Source organism: Pinus tabuliformis, chromosome 5_1 (genome assembly GCF_031772625.1).
Source record: "Pinus tabuliformis cultivar Carrire ecotype Pingquan chromosome 5_1, CPIR1, whole genome shotgun sequence".
In the NCBI taxonomy this organism is placed as follows: Eukaryota; Viridiplantae; Streptophyta; class Pinopsida; order Pinales; family Pinaceae; genus Pinus; species Pinus tabuliformis.
The window spans coordinates 67,026,489-67,045,337 of record NC_142305.1 but is presented as its reverse complement, the minus strand read 5'-3'; the positions used below and the strand labels follow the sequence as shown (position 1 = coordinate 67,045,337).

General features: G+C 38.5%; 1 protein-coding gene across 1 annotated transcript in view; it reads left to right on the top strand.

Moving 5' to 3' along the window:
- LOC149163479 (putative ADP-ribosylation factor GTPase-activating protein AGD11) overlaps positions 1–18,849 on the top strand; it is an 89,235-nt gene that overhangs the window by 55,941 nt on the left and 14,445 nt on the right. The window lies entirely within an intron of this gene.

Genomic DNA, 18,849 nt, shown 5'->3' with positions numbered 1-18,849 from the left:
TATAATGTGGCAAAGCGATGATCATGAACAATTAAATGTAAAATGTTCAAAACTTTAGCATACAGAATAATCTAGCAAAATAATATTTCTCCAACAGTCAATATGATTTTTAAACATTTATCTCACCTTGACAATAGAGAAACCACGAAAATTTAAGATTTTGCACTTAACACCAAAAAACACCAAGGAACTTTATATTAGTATTTTAATTATTCCTTAGGCAATAACTTTAATGGTAAATGAAGAAATAAAATAAATCAAAGGATTAATAAATTAAAATTTTAATGGGCCATAGGCCACATTAAAATATTAAATTTGAAAACACAAATCCCTTTTTAGTTTATTTTATTCTCAATCCCAAAGTAACTAAAAAAAATTTAGATTTTTAAATTTTTTAAATTTTTATGTTTATGAATATAAAAAATTAAAAAATAAAAAGCAAAATCAAAATCATAAAAATTGAAACAATGTAAAATCAAATCAAATAAAAAAAATAAGAAATAAAAGCCAAAACAGAAATCGAATTTTAAAAAATGAATCTAATTAAAGTTTCATTTAAATGGAATCGAAATTTTTAAAAGGAAAAACTAAACCTACAACCCTAATCGTGAATACAAGAAAACAAAAAAAATAAACAAATGAAACCTAAAAATAAAAATCGAATGTGTTTTGAGTTGTTTGTGCGTATGTGCAAGTTGGATAGGCAGCGACAAGGATGCTTGTAGTTCGAGGAGCATGGGCAGAGGACTTGGCAGCGTAGCGATGCAGGGTTTGCAGCTCGATAAAGAGGGCAGGGACAATAAAAACACACAGAGGACAGGTAGATTATTGCAAGTCGACAGGAGGGTGAGGAGCTGCAGGTTAACTCGACGGATTTCGTGGCTGCGGTTAAGGAGCCAAGCTTGAAGGAGCTTGAGGTACTCACGCAGGAGGGGAGAGATCGACAAACAACGAGGAGGTATGCAGAATTTGAAGGAGCAAAGGACTCGAAATGGACGTGGGGTTTTTCTGTTGCAAGTTAGGATTTGGACAGAAGGGAAAATGGAGTCGCTTGAAAGTAGCAAGGGGTTGAGGCGTAGGGAAAGACTGTGAAAGTTGTAGCTGTAGGTTTGAGGAGCAGTGAAGGTAGATTTTGAAGGCAACAGTTAAATAATTTACTTGCAAATCAATGGGGTAGCAAGAAAGGCGAGAAAGTGATGGAAAAAGAAATATGAAATTTTCCAGAAAACCCCAAAATGCATAGTAAAAGAAATATTTCGAAATTTTTGAAGGGGAAAAATGTAGCAAAATGAAGGCTCAATACGGCAGTAGACAGAAAAATGGTAGCCGAAGAACTCAAGAAAAATTCCCAGAAGTCTTTGATTAAAATATTATACTTCTGTTTCAGATTTATTAGTGAAACCTTTATAAAAAAAATTTAGATTTAAAAAAAAAAAATTCAAACCCTTGGGCTGCAAAAAAGTTGGATAATATCCTTGCAAAAATGATATTGAGTCTGAATATTACTCTCCAGGCCCTAGATCTGGCTTCAAATCAAATTTCTCTTTCAGATCTGCAACCTATACATGAAAACAAAAACGCCCAAAACCCAAATATACAAAAAAAAAACCCAGAAACCAAAGTCAGAAAATCAAAAAATTTACAGATCTATGCACAAGAATGGTAGATCTATCAAATCTGAGGAGTATGAGTCCAACTCCGCTCCAATATTTGATAATCTAAGGCTCTCAACAGCTAGATCTATCAATTTCCCACACAAAATTAAATTTTTTAAATTTTAAAGGAGGTGCTTAACTCAAAACCCTTTGTATATCGCATATAAAATCTTATGATAAGCCTAGAGCTAATTTGATTGGGCTCTTCAAAAAACACAGATCGAGAGTTGGCTGGTCCAACTGAAAACTTCCCCTAACGCCCGAGGATCTAAAAATCAAGATTTTCCTGCAAAACTCAATCCAGCCATTAAAATAGAGTGAGAAAATGATAATAAAATTTAGATAAATAAAGATACTTGCTATTACATTCAAAATTTAAATTATCACTTAAACCCCAGCGACTGAGCAAGATACCTGTACTCAAATCACTTTTCAGAAGCTATCATCAATGACTAAAAAAAAAATTATGCATGAAAACAACACATCTTACAGTATTTTCATGAAGAATAACACCAACGAAATTTAACCCCAAAGTCTTTCTTTATTATCTAGGAAAAAATTACATGAGCTTTTTGTTTAGCACACAACTCAAAGATCAAATGAATTGACTGACAAATGACCTCCTATTTAAAGATAAATCCTCTAACGGCTAGTTCGAGTGATCCTCGACAAAGTAGTCTCGACCATTGATAAAGATTAAAATTTCTTTTAATCTCATCCGTCAAAATATTTAAAATATTTGGAGTAATTCGATTTTTTCAATTAAATGCATTTTAATTAACTCAAAAATTAGATTTTTGAGTTAATTCCCCTAAAATTTTAACTTTGACTTAACTCTAGGGATCAAAGGTTTAAAATTTGTCAAAATAATTAATTTACCTTAGTCCCTGGGCCTCTTAAAATTTAATTTAAGGACCGACGAATTTTGCCTTTGGACAATTTAAATTTACCGAGGACCTAGAATTAATTAAATTTATGGCTTAGGATTTTAATTAATTTTTGGCCGGAAAATTTAATTAATTAACCTATGAGTGGATAAATTATTTTTCCAACCCTCGAGACGCTTTACATCATGATTTTCATATTTTTTACATCATAAGAGGGAAAACCCATTCGTAATAGACCCTATAATAGACTCTCACAGACTACCCATTTCTGCGACACAAATATAATCTAGCAGACCAAGCAATTTGTAATAAAATAACCTAACCAAATAGTTAGGATTATTCCCAAATCAGTTTGACATAGGGTCGATTTAGAACAGTAGGACTTGCCTAAAATCCTAGTGACAAAATCCATTTCAGCATTGGGGTAACACTGAAGGAAAACTCTGCCGACCATCCGAAAATGGATCGGTGAGACAAAAAACCTCCCAGAATGTAGATCATCACCAAAAAAGTAAGTTTACCTAAGTTGTTACATACATGACACGGTTTTGCTGAGACTATTTAATGAGTTTACATTATAACATGATGATCAGGCGCTATCCCTTTTGCGAAAAAAGGGGGTGTACTGCTATGGGTCGTTGACATGTAGTGGTCAACATATCCAAAGTGGGTTGATGACTTGGCTGCGAGGAAGTGGGATTAGAAGAGGCAATGTTGGCAGAGGATGAGAAATAACTCTGGATGTTTGTTCTCTTTGTTCCTTTTGATTGTTAGCGAAAAGAAGGATGAACATAGTGAAAGGGGTCATTGGTGGAAGGGATAGAAGAGGAGTCGTGAATCTCATAATCATCATACCCACTCTCTTTCATGGCTTCTAATAATTCTCTCTTCCTTGCAATGTCATCTTGGACAATTTCTCCCTAGCCTTATCCTCATGAAGCTTTTCAAACTTGGAAAAGTATTCTACCCTAATAGGACCTAACACTACATTTGGTGCTCCACATGGATTTACTTGGCCTCTTATCCCAGCGAAGTGTTGTTTTAATCGGAGAATACCCCCACCTCCAATAGGTTTATGGTATAAGTTGCATATCATTTTTCCATCACTCAAATCACTATGATTCCATGCACTATCCTTGGCTTTTGGAGCCATGTTGGCTTGACATAATTAAAATTTGCAAAAAAATCTACCATTTAAAAAAAATTGCAGCTAAAAAACATGGAAAACCAAAGCTAAATTTAGGAAAACAAATGCACATGTAGCCTACAAAATTTGATAGCATAGAACTAGAGATTTGATAGCATAGATGATAGAAGTTAGAAGTTTAGAACACAAAAAAATTTAATACATGGACAACAATCAAATGAGGAATTTTCAAGTGAAAATCCTTACCTGGAAATGAAAACTAGCTTCCTTAGCCTCCTCTTGAAGATGCCAACTCCACTGACAACTCCAAACTATCTCCAAAATAGCTCCAACTCCAACTCCAAGCCTCCAAGATGACTACTCCAGCAAAAACTCAACACTCTCCAAGCTCCCAATCAAACTCACAAAAACTCCAAATGAGATGTGTGAGATAAATAAGAGGGACAAGCTCCTTTTAAAGGGTTAGAGAGGGTGTTTTTGGAGGGAAAGAACCCTTATTTTCCCTCCAAAACACCCTACAACCTTCGAAAACCGCGTTGTGTGGGTCCTTCGTGGCCTTCGCAACGAACCGACCAGTTTAGGACAGAGCTGACTGGTTTGACCATAAACTGGCCGGTTTCGTCCTAAATTGGCCAGTTAGGACCGATTTTTTCCTTTTCTTGGCGATGTGAGAGGTCAAACCGGGTTTTTCTGCCAGTTTGACCTGGTCGGCTAATGAACCGGCCGGTTTGACCAGTTACTAGTCAAACCAGCCAATTTTTAAAACATTGATTCTAGGTCTCTTAGAGGGAGAAAAGTACCTTTTGAAGTGCCATATTATCACATAAAGTTTCCCTTAAGAGGTCCTATCTCACCACCTAGCACCATAAGCCTTAGAGATCGATCAAAAGGTGATTATCATTCTATCGAGACTCCTCCCATCAGTGAAAGTCTATAAAGAGCAGGGGACATTGGCTAAGGTAACAATGGGTCATTGCCCCATTGTTATCACTTAGTCGAGCTCCTTGACCCATAGAATTTCTCTCCTTAGGGCCTGGTAGATTATGTGGTAATAGGAACTACGTTATCTCAATCAGGGTTTCTCAAGTAGTGCCCTTCCTATACCCATTGGGCCATTAGGAGAGGTCCCACTGGACTAGGATCAAAGATTAACCCCCCATTTAAGGTGAGGGAACAAGATCACAGTCAAAACCCCTCCTTCCAGGTCACCACATAATCCATGCAAACAAGCATAAGCACCCGATCGCAAAATGAATAAAGTACCTTTTGATCAGAAGCCCACCTTCGTCCATGTGCTCTTGCCGGATGGGTGAAGAAGTATATGACTAATGCAGGTGGTGGAGATAAAATGGCATGCCATCAGCTAGTGGTGGCTTTCAAGCGCTACATGGTTGGCCGTTTGGATGCGAAGAATGGGAGAAAATTTTTCTCTTGTAGTGTCAATGATTTTAGTGGGTAATAGGCACACCAGAGGGGTGATAAAAGCAAGCCGAAAAAAAGGGGTAACTCATGCCTCTACTATTTCTCTTTCCTTACATCTATAGACTCAATATGATGGATCTTCATCAACTGATGCATGTGAAAATTCGGAATCCCCTAATCATACAGCAACTGATTATATTTCTCCTACTGAATCAAGTTATTTACAGTATTATACAGTAAACATCGAAATAAATACAATTGCAGTCTTCACAAATTAAATAATATGCAGAAACAAGAACTGAGCAAGAAAGAAATAGCACACACAAGTGACACCGTTGTTTTTGGACAAATGTCCCCGGAAAAACCCAACTTGGGAAAACCGGTGCAGCACCTGAGGATTTGAATTATTATGCAGTAATTCCTGAGTACAATTCTTCGAATGCCCAAACTGGCAATCCTATTCAAAGATCTAACTGGACAAAAAGATAGTGAGATGATCTCACCCTGTCATTGGGAAATTCGGCACTGATCTGCGTTGGAGATGAGCTTTTGTGCTTCCTCTGCGCAGTACTACGTCACACCCACGTAGTTACTGCATCACTGCTGCTGGGACTGCGATGCATCTCCTCTCAATCCTATGCTTGCTGTAAACTTGTTGGAATTTCTAATTCTATCCATTAGAAATTCTTCCTGTACTATCTGATTTATTTCTTCCTACTTGTTCAGTTACTTAACAAGTTATCTACCATGTAAATACTGAAAGAAAATACAAGTACAGTGTCAACACATACAGATCATCAACTGAAAGAAACAAGCACACAAGTGACACAGTTGTTTTTGGACTAATGTCCCCGAAAAAACCCAATGCGGGAAAACCGGTGCAGCTATTTAGAGGGTTTTATTATTATGCAGTTTCCAAAATACAACCTGGGTGCCAGAAATGGCTCACCTAATAGAGAATGCCCTCGGCAGTAGTACCTCTCAGTCGAAGACAGATATTCCGGAAAAATCACCGGATGAACGATCCCACAGCAACAATGTAGCTTCTGCTATTCTACGTCACTCTGATAGGGACTGTATCACTGTATCCCGCTCTCCAGCGCCAATCTATCCCATGAAAATATCCCAACGTTGCCTCTAGGGCCTGCGTCAATCTCTGGCCCAGCGTCGGCCTCTCGGGGCTCTGCATCAGCCTTTGCGTCTCACACGCTGACCCTCTTTGGCTCTGCGCAGCTCCTAGCTACCTCTGCGTGGCCTCTAGCTGCCTCTGTGTGGCCTCTAGATGGCTCTGCGTCAACCTCTCCTGGGTTCTGCGTTGATGCTCCCGGTACTAACTCTACCTCTCTGCTATGTATTCATTGCCCCTCAACTGCAACTCAGATCACTTCACTCAATTTCCTCAGCAAACCCTGCCCCAGAAAATTGAGTTCTTGATCTCTCTTGGTGTGTTCTCCAACTGACCCTCAAGCCTCCTCTTATACTTTTCTCGTTGGTCCATCAATGACCGAGATTAAATCTCTAATCAACGGCTAAGATTAGATTTGGCTTGATCCATGACTTTTGGACCATTCTAACCCAGTTTTATATTAATTCACATTAATATTTTATTTTTCCTAAGTTTAGACTTAGGAACTCCATTAAAAATATTAATTATTTTAATATCTCCCAAACTCGTTAGATTCTGCCCAAACCATTTTTGGGTCTTGGAGATCTCATGAGCTTTAGCCTCTCCACCAAATTTCATGGCTAGAGCACATCCGATGCCACCCCAAATCAACAAAACTTCGGCCCTCTGGCCTCCCAGTCTCACACCCCGGCTCTGGCACTAGACCCTAATTGTTCCCCAGCAGAAATACAGACTCCCTCTGAAGCTTTGCGTTGCAACAACGTAGCTCTATGCTTCCTTTGTGTTGCCCAGCGTTGCCTCTCCGAACTCCTCTCTGCCCTCTTTGCCTTGCACTCTCTAGATCAAAAAAACTTCCTCAAAAAAATTATCCCTGCCCCTCACTAAAAGAAATCTCCTCGATCACCTTCTCCGGCAACTATTGCGCTGCTCTCTTGAGAAAATCGATCTCTGATCTCTCACTCGATGTATCTTCCAAATGCCCATCAAGCCTCTTCTTATAATCTTCTCGTTGATCAATCAACGACCCAGATTAGATTCTAATCAATGGCTTAGATCATTTTGGCTTGATCCTCGTCTTCTTCTAGAAATTTCACCCCCGTTTGATTAATACCCTTCAATTATTTTAATTTTCTAAGTTTAGACTTAGGCACCCATTAAAAATAATTAATTATTTTAATAAAATTGTCTCTGGGTGGAATTTCCCAAAACGATTTCTGGGTATTCTCAAATACCTGTGTCCTAGCTTCCCTGCAAATTTTGATACTTAGAGCAGATCCAATGCTACCAAAATTCAACATTCCCTCTTAGCGAGGAATGTGCTCTAGTACTACAACCTACTGAAGCATCACCCTGACTCTGTAACATCTCCCTTTGCGTTGCTGATCTCTGATATCTTTGCCCACCAACTACTGCGCAAATGTTGCATTTATGCTATTGCTACTGGCCCTGCCACTGCCAACGTTGCATCTGCACTGCAACCCTCTCCAATTGTTGTTGTTGCCTTCTCCAACAAATGCAACAAAAAGACATTCAAAATACTTAACAGTTGTTCAGCATGATGCATTTGTTGTTGGAGTTCTGACTACTGCTAGTCTCTGCATTGACCCTTTGAAGCCTCTGTGTTGCTGCGGACTTTGCACTGCTGCCAACTTCGCTCTGCATTGCTCAGTCTCTAGCTCTCCTAGCCACTGTAACTGTCACTCCGACACTCCTCTGCACCAACTAACACTAGTCCATCCTGCTACTTTTGATATGGGCTCCCGTAGCAAGGTATTGATCTAAGAGGTGGACTCCTCAAGGACCTTGCCCATCTGTAGTTCTTTCGAACTACAGTACTAGATCACCCCACCTCTCCCTTGGAGGTATCTGGGCAATCATGGCAAACTCCTCCTCGATCTTAGCGGTAGCAACCTGTGGATCATGTTTCTCGTCCTTATCCTTCTTCTTGAGAGGACATTGTGTAGCGTAGTGACCAAATTCACGACACTGGAAACATTTGATCTTTGAGACGCCCTTCTTCTGCCTTCGCTGCTCCTGCTACACCTTTGATGCAAGGGTTGCATGCTCTTCCTCCTCCTTGGGCTTCGTCCCACTGCTGCTGCTGCTATCAATTTTGCACTTGACTAAGTCTCGCCTCATCTCTTCCTGTTGAAGAGCAGCGCACATCCCTTCCCAATCCAACAATTTCTCTTTGCCCAGGATACTCTGGACAAATACTTGTCATTCTTCTGAGACTGAATTCAGGGCCAACCTCACCATCTCTGTAGGCTGAGGTGATGACCCTACAACTGCCAACTAATCTCGGACTTCCTGAAGCTTCGATAGGAATGGATGAATGTGTTCCCCTTTTTGGATCCTCGCAGATCTCATTTTCTCCTCCAAGTACATCTTTCGCTGCTCAAAAGATCCCTGATACAACATAGCCAAGGCATCCCACATCTCCTTGGTAGTCCCTTTGCTAGCAATGTGACATACAACATGATCCCTCACTCCATCGAGGATCAAAAGTTTGGCCTTCACCATTTCAGCCTTGTACTTCATGAGTGGATCCACATTTGCAGGTTCAGCTACCAGACTATTGACATAGGCTTTGAGATTATGCTCATCCAAAAGGCAGGAGATCCTAGCCTTCCAGATCACATAGTTGGATGCTCTGTCCAACCAATCTTGATCTCTCAGTCCATTCGCTGCCATCTCTGTCAACAAAATGTCGAACTGCCTCCTCTCTCCTCTGCACTGCTGCTAGGTTGGCCTACACACTCCCTGTGCGAGTTAGTAGATCTACTCCTTTCTACTGCTGCTCATAAATTGAGAAATTGAATTCCCTAGCTAGGAATTCTCTGACGAAAAAATTCCCTCAAAATGTGTCGCCTTCCTTCTGACGTTTTTCTGCCACAGCAATTGCTGTAGAAAACTGCGTCCCACCTAAAGAATGCTTTGCGCTGAAGCTTACATTGCGCTGCTCCCTCTGCCACTGACAAATCACGAACTAGAAATCTTACCTCTCTGTCAACTCACTCAAAGAGAGATTTTCCTCATGAATCTTGCCCTCTTGGATTGCACTGCACAATCCTCTGGGGATTCGATCTGCTACCTTCACAGCACTTCGATCTCCCTCCTTCTCTTCAACGCTCGGCTCTTCTGGACTACTCTTTTGCTTCACCTGCGCTCTGATACCATGTGAAAATTCGGAATCCCCAAATCACTACTGTAGAAACTGATTATATTTCTCCTACTAAATCAAGTTATTTACATTATTATATGGTAAACATCGAAATAAATACAACTGCAATCTTCACAAATTAAATAATATGTGGAAATAAGAACTGAACAAGAAAAAAATAGCACACACAAGTGACACCGTTGTTTTTGGACAAATGTCCCTGGAAAATCCCAACTTGGGAAAATCGATGCAGCAGTTGAGGATTTGAATTATTATTTAGTAATTTCTTAGTACAATTCTTCGATTGCCCAAAGTGGCAATCCAATACAAAGATCTAACTAGACAAAAAGATAGTGAGATGATCTCACCTTGTCACTAGGAAATTTGTCATTGATTTGCGTTGGAGATGAGCTTCTGCATTGTCTCTGCGCAGTACTGCATCATGCCCACGCAGGTACTATGTCACTACTGTTGGGACTACGCTGCACCTCCTCTCGATCCTCTGCTCGCTGGAAACTTCAGCCCTCTGGCCTCCCGATCTCACACCCCGGCTCTGGCACTGTTCCCCAGCAGAAATACGGACTCCCTCTGAAGCTCTATGCTGCCATAGCGTAGCTCTATGCTACCTCTACATGGCCCAGTGCTACCTCTTCGGACTACTCTTTTCCCTCTCTGCCTTGCACCCTCTGGATCAGGAAAACTTCCTCCAAAAAATTATCCCTACCCCTCACTACAATAAATCTCCTCGATCACCTTCTCCAGCAACTGTGGCGCTGCTCTCTTGAGAAAATCAATCTCTGATCTCTCACTCGATATATCTTCCAAATGCCCATCAAGCCTCTTCTTATAATCCTCATGTTGATCAATCAACGACCCAGATTAGATTCTAATCAATGGCTCAGATCATTTTGGCTTGATCCTCGTCTTCTTCTAGAAGTTTCACCCCCAATTTGATTAATACCCTTCAATTATTTTAATTTCCTAAGTTTAGACTTAAGCACCCCTTAAAAATAATTAATTAGTTTAATAAAACTATCTTTGGGTGGAATTTCCCAAAACGATTTTTGGGTATTCTGGAATACCTTTGTCCTAGCCTCCCTAAAAATATTTAAGCTGAGAGCACATCCGATGTTACCAGAAATCAACAATGCAATGGCAATGGCACCTTGCCCTAAAATCCTTCCCCTCCATTGCCACTATTATCAGAAGCACCTATGGATTGAAGGGTTGACCTAGTACATGCCACCTCCACGTAGGGGATGGAAACATCTAATAGGGTTGACTCCCTAACACAAGTAGGGAACACTTTTACAGGACTTGGTCTAGTTAGATATTTGAAGGTGGTCTCAATTTGAAGTGTTATTATGCCCTTAACAATTAAGTATGGTACACTATGATCCATCTATGGTGATTGTCCCTAATGATTGGTGGTTTTCACTTGGTCTTGAGATAATTTTGTCAAGTGGTTCTTTGCACAGCAATAAAGGCCTTTGTGGGCACATTTCATCACTCCACTACACAACATGCCCAGATCGTTTTACACCTTATTGAGAGTAGCGAGGACTGTGCAGATGCAGTGTTGCTTCTCTGGACCAGAGCGTTGGGCACTTTGACAATTCCATATGATGGTTGACAACCTAGAGTACCCACAGACGATGAAATGTTGAGTTCATCTTGCTTGGCATTGGATTTACTTGATATTGTACCTTGTTGACCAAGGACACACCCAAGTCGGCCTTGACACCATTTGATGGGCGTTGCTTGTTCCAGAGTCCAGATGATGATTGTCATCCCAAGGATGACAAAAGGAGGACTTGCACTCACTCTTGGAACCCCAATGTTGGAGAGAGACAGTGCCACGTCACCCATCTTGCCCTTGAGAGAGTGACATAGGGCACCTAGAGCATGACTTTTGTACATGGAGGCACTTTGAGGCCCTTCTTGAGTCTTCCCCTTAAGATTTGGGTTGATTATGACAATGGGGCTTCTACTTAGCCTATTCCACACCTTGACGTGGGATTTGTTGCTCAAAAATGAGATGACATCATGCTTTTGGAGGATATTGATCCACATGTGTGACCATTTACGACATTATTTTATTGTTTTGAGCTATGGGGTTGGCTTGTGACCCCTTGTCTTATCAGAAACTGAAATCCTGTAAAAGTGAAGGGATAGACCTCATATAAATAGAGGATACCTCCACTTATTCTTTTCATCATTACACATGTGAATTTGGCCTCCTTGAGAGTGCCAATTGCCTTGTCTATTTCACTACTTGGTAAAAATGTGATTTTTGTGGAGCACCTTTATTTTGGAGATTGATTTTGCATTGGAGATGTCTTTTTAGGATTGAAAGAATGCTTTCTTGGAGGAATTTGTATGTTTATTGCCGATTTTTCTATATTTTACATGTGAATGAATATATGCTAGGGTTTCTAAATGTTCCATGACTAAATGCATATTGTGTATTGGAATAAATGCATATTGTGTATTGGAAATATTGGTGAAATTTTGTATGTTAAAATTATTCTTCCTTGAAACCTATAAAAGAACTCCTATGGTACATCTTCTATATTTCATGTCTCCTCCTAGAAAAAGATAGCTAGGGTTTTACAAGAAGAAAATTATTACCCCCCACCCCTTATTCCAATCATTTTTCATCTTCCTTTAAAATTTGCCCTAAACCTCCATTTGCGCTAGAAATAGGCACTGACCATGGTTGTGTTGATAAATAATTATTAAAACTTAAATATTTTTCTTTTCTTATATCTCTTAGGCTTTTTAAGGCAAGCTCCTAGGGCTTTTATAGGGCCAATTTCCCATGAAGGGTGAGTTTGAGTGGATGTTTGTGGATGGAATTCCAAGATTTGCATCCATAAAGGTTTTAAACACAAAATCTAGCATTGATTGTGCTAATACTTCCTAAGTAAGTTGACGTCATCCTTTGGAAACTCCTTTGTGCTTTAAAAACCCTAATCATTAGTCAAGCTTCAACTTGAACCCTATTTGAGAGTTTTCCCTTTCTTGATTTTAATCATTAAGGAAAACCTTCCTTTGACTTCTACATGTCTAGATAGTCCTTTATCATTCCATATCAATAAGCCTTAGCTTGTAGTAGTCCTTAGGTAGTCTAGAGTTAGAATACATGTTCCTTTATAGAGGAGCCTATTTCATATTTAAGGTACCTTTCCCCTGGCTATTCATATCACCTTGAGCCATCAAATTGGAAAATCTTTATAGGTGAATAAAGGGAAGTCTCCCTTGTGGTGAAATTCCTCTAAATGTTAGGAGGAAGATTATTGAGGTGACAATGTCAATCTTTCATTATTGCCATAGAGTCTGGCCCTTGCCTTGTGAGTTCCCTCACAAGGTCTGACAGATTTTGTGACAAAATTTTTGGTGTTGTTATCGAGGAGTTCAGTCAACCTCCTTGTAATCTAAAGTCTAAGATTTAATAAAACCTTGGTGACAATAACCTAAAGACGAAAACATAGATCCTCATTCGGCAACTCCAAAATCTGAAACTACTATTTACCCTAGTAGCTTGTTCGACAAAGTCATAGCTCCAAGGAACAAAATGTAAAAATTCTATTGGATTTAATTTGGTAATTATTCACCTATCTTTTAAATGATTATTTGTCCCAACAAATTAATTTACTGCAAACACTGAATAAAAACACAGCTACAAATTTCACCAATTAATAAACCACAAGGATTGAGAAAACAACACTTAAAATAGATATTGATACTTTTGGACAAATTGTCCCTGGAAAACAATGTGGGGAAAACCAATTATGCAAATGAGGGTTTATAAATCAATCTTGCACATATTGCAATAATATCAAAATTATCGCCAAACTGCCCCTCACCAATATTATTGCCACAACTTATCGCGATAATTTCCCTGTTTTGAATTTATCGCAATAATTTAATTTATCGTGATAATTTGGGTAATTATCGCAATAATTTCGAAATTATCGCCCTTTTGTCAATTTCAACTTATTGCCATTTAAAAAACAAATAGCCCTAATTTTTAAAAAGTGATTTAGGGGATTGCGCTGTGAGGATACTCTTCCTATTTCCATCAAGCAAACAAGGATAAATCTATTGTTTTCTTTTCCCAAAATTCATCTCATGAGATACATACCCTAATAGTTAATGGTAATGTTAAAAATTTAAGTAAAAAGATGAAAATGAAAGATAAAGGAAATGTCACTTTTACTTTAAGAATTTAATATTACCATTAATTGACTCAAGATGTTTGAGAGTGGTTTTGACCTCGTTGGATTTCATATGGAGAAAGAAGAATTTTAGATGCCACTCAAAATCCAGCAAACATAACACTCTTAAGGATTTCAAGATCGATAGGATTGCAATGTTAATGCTGGATTCAGTGATGTACGAGGGTATGGAGCTAACATTTAATCAAGATCACCAAGCCTTCTATGTACTTCGATGTTGGTGGCATTCACTGTTGAGCTCTTGCTTCATGACCCTAGTAAAAATGTACACTTCACTCAAGCAAAATTATTGATTAGTGTTGAGAAATCTAGGGCATATCAATTAGGTGATTTCTCTTCTAATGATAACTATTTGTGAATGCCTTTTACTTCTTTAGATTAGGATCTTCTCTTTTACTTAGATTATTATAGTGTTTTTCTTCATCAAACAGCGACCAATGCATAAACAATAAAGAAGAGACACAGAATATAGGCGATCAACCAAGGCTAAAACCTCTCCAATTTGAGAGGAAAACCCAAACAAATTCTTCTTCTTATAGAGACTTCAGATGACGAATACCAAGACCCTTGACACAACCTCTGTAAGACCAAGTCACAAACCCTTCTTTACTATTTCTTCTTCTTGACCAAGTCAACAGTAGTCAAACTGATTTCTAACACTGCTAATTTCGGCTACTCTGAATTTTGGCCTTCTTCCACAAACCTGCAACTCTCGGCCTATCTATACCCTTGCAATTCACATGTGTGAGCTGATTTGGAGTGGTTTGGAGATGCCTTCCTTCTTCGCTTGACTAGGAGTCTTATCCTTGTGACCTCAGCTAGTAAGTATGCTGATATAGAGACCTTCTTCTTGGCTTCTTCACTAGCTGAGGAAACCCTACTGCAGAACCCTAATACCTGTCACACATGCGAGGAAAAGTGACCAAGAATAGTGCCAAAATAGTTCAGATTCTCCTCCTCCTTCCTGCACTAGATGAGAGGCTTCTATATCTCCCTTTCTTGCACTTCCTGATGTATTTCAGATGCATGACCGAATTTTGTCTCTAGGATGAAGGTCGAGTTGCCTATTAATAGTGGTTTGCCCATGTAAATTAGCCGACTTGACTTGGAGACTAGGCCGACATGCCTTTTGGAAATCATCTTATTCTCTTTTTGTAAGCCGACTTCAAGGGATGTTTGTGACAAGGTCTTGGAGGGCTTATGACACAAATAAATTCTCTTTTACAATGTGTAACATACCCAAATGGGTCTTTCATCTTTGACATTGACTCTATAGACTTTTATGACATGATGACTAATCCTAAAGGCTCACAATGGGAGCCTTAACTAAAAATAAAATTCCTTGCTCATGAAACCCATGAGACAAGCATTACAAAAATAATTTTATTTTCTTCTTTACATCAATTACATAAAATCATAATTACACATGTCATTATGAAGACCAAACCTAGTTACACTTTTCAACAATTAGGATGTTAAGCTTTTTCTATCTTAATTTAATGTTTATTGGGTGACCTTGATGAATATGATCCCAATATTGGCAATGATTTCGATGTTATGTAGCTATTTGTTGTAACATGATTTTCTTTGGATTTTAGAGGCCATTTAGAGCCTCTCTATTGATCTATTTCGATTCAGATATGGATTACACCCGGTGATATTTTGGTTATATGCGCCCTTGTTATTTACATGAGAAAGTTTGCATGTTTGTGTATAATAATTTGGATTCATATGGATGCACATGAATTATATTTTCTTTTAAAAATTTGAATATTTTATGTATTTTTTGGTCGACCAATCTTTTGGTCTAGTTCTGATAACATTGTTGAGGATGAATTGACCATTTTCCATCAAGCAAACAAGGGGAAGGTCGTTGTTTTGATTACCATGATTCATCTCATGAGATACATTTATTTTTGTTTGGATATGATATGATATCATTCTTTTAGATCTTATGAGTTAGGACAAATATCATATTTCAATATCGATATCTGATGTATCTACTATCACTTGACATCTTATACATCTGATATATCGATTTTATTTTCATGTTTATGTGGCGATGCGTTTGTTTGATGTTGATGTTGTTTTAGAAGTTAAAAATTTGAAAAAAAAATGATTATTTTTGTATTTTTTAAAGTTTCCCGACAATTTCCGATATTTTACCCGATATTGAAGATAATTAAAATTTTGGACCCCCGACGATAAATGTAACATTGCTTCCAAGCCCTAAAGTTAGAGGCACCTTCCAACTTGTTCTTTGTCTTAGTATAGGAAGCCATGGTCATAGACTAAGTCACCGTGTTCGTGTTCGTGTTCGTGTTCATGTTCGTGTTCGTGTTCGTGTTTGTGTTCGAATTCAGCGACTTTGAAGTTCGAATAAAGTTCTGAACTTAAAATTTTGGCTATAAAGTTTGGCATTAAGTTTGACATACTAGAAATTTTGGCCCCATATTCTTGAAAAAATCATTTTCAAGATACCAGTGAGTAGTAAAACCAAGAATGCCACTCATATGAGTAAACAATGCATTAAATAAAAGTAGTGCACTGAGCACATTGAAAATGAACTCCAGAAGAAATATAATTAGGACTAGGTCTAATGCACCTGGACATTTGGAAGCTCAGGTATATGCATAAACACAAAAACATTAGCTAGAACATGAACCTGAATGACAATTCTTTAGAGCTTTTCTCCTGTCTTCATCACCGTGTTTCATGTAAGGGCTCAGAATAAAGAATTTCCCATTCTTAATTTATTTTCAGGAAGATGTATTCAACTCATAAATTATAAAGATATGATTATAATCATTGAGTCTAGATAGCTGGTCACTATACCATCCTCGTGATATTTTTAATACAAGGTGAGGCAAAACCGAGATGTCAACTCAATATAAATAATTGAGGTCTCAGGTCTCTGTTCGTAAAGGCTTTGGGTCCTAGATCACAAATACCATACTTCTAAAGAATTTGTCTTCCTATGACTTTGTGACCAGAGGTAATCAAGTTCATATCACCAAAAACTTCATTGCACCCAGATAAGCCAGGTACATTTTGCAACTTGGACAAAGGTGGGGCGATCTTTCAACTCTTTGTGTGTTCCCGCATGCATAACGGTACATTGAATCTAGACATACATTGGCTGAATTGAAAACAAACACCAGCATAGAAGGCCAATGTTGTGGACTGTTTGCATTTTTATTTTCCAAGAATCACAGTTGCAAGCTAAGTCAACTTGCATAACGCATTTGCCGTCGCTGTGTGGCTGTGCCTGTCAGCACACCGGGGTCGAGAGTAGAGTGTGAGGTTGTGAGCACAGACAACAATGTACATTTAGGGTTTTGATTTTTGATTTTTTTTAAATTATCAACTGCTCAGATTTACTTGAACATGAAGCCGAATTTAATCAATTTTAAGGTGATTTTTTTATCCTGTTCATGTTCGAATTCGTGTTCAAGTTCAGCTCAGATTTGCGTTTGTGTTTGCTTTGATGTTCGGTGAACTGAAATGAATAAATTCTAGATGTTAAAGTTTGGCGAACTTCGAATTTCAAGGATTTTGTACACCAAACAGAGTGACTTAGGTCAAAGATAATTCAAATCTGGACAATATTCAGATTGCAGAGGGTGGTCTCTTAAGAGTGATCTCAATACCCTTTCCTTCACCAAATCTCTAATACCATGTTGATTTTTATAGTGCAATTAATCTAACCACAAATTTTCTGCCAGATAATTACTTCCAATGATACAATTACTTATTTGACACATTCAGATCATTAAGCAATTACACTACAGAAAATTTCAACCATAAATGCAGTAGGGTGGTATAAAATGCACAAGAGACAAAATTTATGCTGGGAAAACCCAACAACCTTTCTTATGAGAAATTGTCCAATTCAAATCAATTTGTACATCTGAAATCCAGTCAACATATCATCCCATTGACCATAACAAATTCCAAGTCAAACCAAGTCAAAGGAGAGAGAAAGTCAAAGTTCTGCTCACAAGTCAAATCTGGTCAAAGAGGCCAAATTTCAGCCCTGCTGCTTCTGGTCAACTGAGGTCAAAAGGGCCACATTTTGGTTCTGTAACTGCTACAGAAAATTTGGTCAAACTGTTGACTTTGACCTGTGGTCAAAGTTTGGTAACAGTCCATATTCTGCTCCAAAATTTGGTCAACTGGCAATCAAAGATTCCTGGAATATTCTGCCTCCAAAAACAGTCAAAGATTTGGTCAAACAGCAGCAGAATAGTCCAAGTCAACACTGGTCAAAGCAGAGAATAGAGAGGTCAACTTCACTGGTCAAACTCATCTTCTTCTTCCCTTCGCATGTGTGATCAGATACTCCTTAGAACAGATCCGAATTGGTTGTGTGATGATGCCAAATGAGGAGATCGAGTTGCCAATATATGCATGTCCAGTTGAATGGGTTTTTTGACCAAGGGTCAAACCCCTTCAAGAGGTGGGGCCGACCTGTAAGCTTGAGGCTGACTTGAACAGCAATAAAATATTAATTTTAATATTGGCTTTGTTGACTTTAAATACTGACTGCAGCTACATATTTTCAACACACCAAAAGCCCTAAAATCAAAATTCTTTTATTTTTTGTTTGTTTCGAAAGGAATCTAACAGTGAAAAATCTAAGAAAAATTATTAGTTAAATTTCTTTCTTTGTCTAGTATAGATCTCATATTTTATTCTTCTCCCTGAGCTAGCTTACTCAGGTGGTTATTCTTAATTATTGATCTCCAACCTTGAAAAGGCAAAATGACGTATAAAACTTGTTAAAGTCCCCCAAAGTGCATAGATGCTCCACAAACTCCACAATACGCGTAATAGAAGACTCTTGGTGTTCCTCAAATGTGGCCATACAATTACAAGTCTTCTTGGTGAAAGACATCCTAAAAATCATGAAATAAACCCATCCAAAGGGAAGCCCCTCCACAGCAGTTCCACAATTCCTGGGCAAGGTTAAAAACCTTCCTTAAATGTGCAATGCAAATCCCCTAGGGTCCTCTATTGTGGGCACTTGATTCTTCCAATTAGAAGAGGCTCAACAAGCAATGAAATAGTTTTTTAGAAGTGGACAGCCTTGAAATCAGCTCCAGCAAGCAATGGGTGAAGTCTCCAAGGGGAATCAAACTCCTCCAATCAAGTTAATGGGAGAGCCCCAACACATCTACACGTGCCACAATAAATCCCCAATGCCAT